This window comes from Callorhinchus milii, unplaced genomic scaffold (genome assembly GCF_018977255.1).
Source record: "Callorhinchus milii isolate IMCB2004 unplaced genomic scaffold, IMCB_Cmil_1.0 Scaffold1, whole genome shotgun sequence".
Classification (NCBI taxonomy): Eukaryota; Metazoa; Chordata; class Chondrichthyes; order Chimaeriformes; family Callorhinchidae; genus Callorhinchus; species Callorhinchus milii.
The window spans coordinates 64,046,659-64,049,819 of record NW_024704742.1 but is presented as its reverse complement, the minus strand read 5'-3'; the positions used below and the strand labels follow the sequence as shown (position 1 = coordinate 64,049,819).

General features: G+C 39.1%; 1 non-coding gene across 1 annotated transcript; it reads left to right on the top strand.

Moving 5' to 3' along the window:
* Positions 1-1,195: 1,195 nt before the first annotated feature.
* On the top strand, positions 1,196-1,267 carry trnat-ggu. Its single transcript has one exon. It is a non-coding gene; the product is annotated as a tRNA-Thr (tRNA).
* Positions 1,268-3,161: the final 1,894 nt, after the last annotated feature.

Below are 3,161 nucleotides of genomic sequence, written 5' to 3'. Positions count from 1 at the left end.
ACTGGTTCCCCCCTATCTAACCTGCTAGATACATCTTCAAAAAAAAAAAAATTTAAAAGATTAGTTAAGCATGACTTCCCTTTTGTAAAGCCATGTTGACTCTGCCTAATCTTGTTATGGTCTTCCAGGAATCCCATAATGACATCTTTAATTAAGGACTCAAGAATTTTCCCTACCACTAATGTCAGACTAACTGGTCTATAGTTCCCCATCTTTTCTCACCCACCCTTCTTAAATAGTGGTGTTACGTTTGCAATCTTCCAATCAATGGGAACCGTTTCAGAATCCAGAGAATTTTGGAAGATCAAAGACAAGCCATCCACTATCTCAGTAGCCACCTCTTTTAAAACCCTAGGATGTAGGCCATCAGGTCCAGGAGATTTATCAGTTTTAAGACCTGACAATTTACCTAAAACCATTTCTTTACTAATATTAATTCCCCAAGTTGCTCGCTAACATTGTCTTCTTGGTTCCCCTCTATTCTTGGTAGGTTTTCAGTGTCTTCTAAGGTGAAGACAGTAGCAAAGTACTTGTTTAATGACTCTGCCAGTCTTTGTCCCCTACTTTGTCCCCCGTCTCTGCCTGTAGCGGACCAACATTTACCTTTGACAGCCTCTTTCTCTTTATATATTTATAAGAACTCTTGCAGTCTGTCTTTATGTTCCTCGCTAGTTTGCCCTCACATTCCATTTTCGCCCTTTCAATCACTTTTTTGGTTCTCCTTTGTTGATCCCTAAAGTTCTCCCAATCCTCAGGTTTCCTACTCACCTTAGCTGTTTTATAGGCTTCTTCCTTTAACTTTATACTTTCCCTAACTGCTCTAGTTAGCCACGGTTGGGCTACCTTTCCCGTGGCATTCTTATTCCTCAAAGGAATACGTGCTTGCTGGGAATTTTGCACTATCTTCTTAAATGTCTGCCATTGCTGGTCTACTGTCAAATCCTTAAGTCTAATTTCCCAGTTATTAATATATTTGTCACTTATTGACCAGCTCTGGATTGGATTTCTGACATTTCATTTATTTCGGATTTCCATTATCGTGAGTTTTTCTTTTTACCTCTATTAGAAGGAACACTCTCTCCAAAACAAGCTCTAATGGATCTAATGTCGTTCAGGTGAAGCAATAAACCAAGGTTCTGCTTGCCTGTTCAAATGGATATTAAAGATGACATTGCAATGTGAAGCTACAATGTGGAGTCCTGTAGCTCAGTGATTAGAGCACTCGCCTGGTAAACGAGAGATCTGGGTTCGATTCCCAGCAGGGTGAAATGATGGGCAAGTTTTCTTACTCCACGTGCCTTTGTTTACCTACCAGTAAGTAGGAACCCGGTTGTTAGTTGATTGGCGGATTGCTTTTCCGGGGATAATAATTCCTTCAAAAAAATAATAATAATAAATTGATAACTCAATCTACGCCGGTTTGTGGGACACTGCTGTGCCCAATTGGCTGCCGCATTTCACCCACGTCATATACAGTCAATTCACTTTACAGTATATTCTGTGAAGCGCTTTGAGACATCTCAAGGACATGATCAGGCACTATATCAAATGCAAAAATTATTATTGTTATTATTAGTTTTCAAAAAGAGAAATGAGTTTAGTTCAGTGTCCTGGCCAGCAATCCTCCAGACAAATTAGTCAGGCACTTCATAGCTGTTTGTATTTTACTGTATTCAAATTACCATTACATTTTTTGCCAGCTAATGAATGGTCACTTATATTTATACAATTACCAGTGAGGCACTTTGAAATGTGTTGATATTATAGTTGCTGTGGTTTGTTGCTGTGCTGTGTGAAATTCAAGGATCATTAATATTTGAAAGAGGAAAGTAAAGTAAAGTTTCAGCTGTGGCTCATCAACTGAAATATTAATATATTTGTCACTTGTTGACCAGCTCTGGATTGGATTTCTGACATTTCATTTATTTCGGATTTCCATTATCGTGAGTTTTTCTTTTTACCTCTATTAGAAGGAACACTCTCTCCAAAACAAGCTCTAATGATCTAATGATTTTATTTCCCCCTTGACTTTGCTTAGGTTATTATTGTTTGCTCAGTTCTGAAAACAGTGGGAAAGCCAGAAACAAAGGAGGGTAAAGAAAAGAATATATTATTCATATATTTATTAGCCGCTCCCTCTGCTCCGCTACTTGTTTCATGATCCCTATCCAATCCCCCTCCCCCACCATCAATGGGCTCCCAATCAGCTCCCGTTTTCTAACACTCCATCCCAGAATCCCTCCGCATAGCACCCTCTACCTCACACCCCTTCGTCACCAACATTAAGACCTTTTTTAGGCAGGAGGGACCCAAAAGATCACCTTTCTTCCCTCCACTCAGTCTCGACTCCCAATCAGTGTGAAGTGCTTTGAGATGTCCTCCCAACGTGAAAGGCGTTGCATAAATTAAATTTATGTTGTTGTACGTGTTACATAGATAACTCAAAAAGACAAAACATTTCTAGCATTTCAAGCTGATGCTTTGTTTAATATAATACTATAAAGTCAAATGTCTTGCTGAAAACCAGACCTTTTATATAAGCAGAAATCTTCTATGACTTGGTTAAATAAAGACAATTCCTGGTGAGCTTTGTGCAGTAATACGTACATGTGCATTATAGTCACATCAGTCTTGATACCTGAAAACAAAAACAGAAGTCACTGGGAACACTCAACAGGTCAGGCAGCATCTATGGAGAAAGGAAAGTGAGTCAACGTTTTTGGTCGACGACCCTTCGTCAGAAATTCTGATCCTTAAGACTTTTTCTTAAGTATGTATTAAGGAAAGGTACTGGAGGATACAGAGAAAGAGCAGAGAATTTGGATTATGATAAACAACCTCAAAAGAGAGTAAACATCACCACCATCTAAATGGGTCAATGGGACACCTGCAGCCTCACAGATTTTTATGGTTTTATGATTCTTTAAGTATTAATCTTTAAGTCCTCTGTGGACATCAGTTTGCAATTTTGGAGTTGAAAACCACTTAGCATCAAACACTGTGAGCTTTGTGCACGCAGCTATCGGTGGCACACTAATGTGGGTAAAGCGATGTACTTAGTGTGTCAAGGAGCTATTCTAATACTCAATCCAATGAATCTTGTTGAATCAAGCTAAGGCCAATGGCATCTTCAAAGAGGGACATTTCCTGTGACTCACATC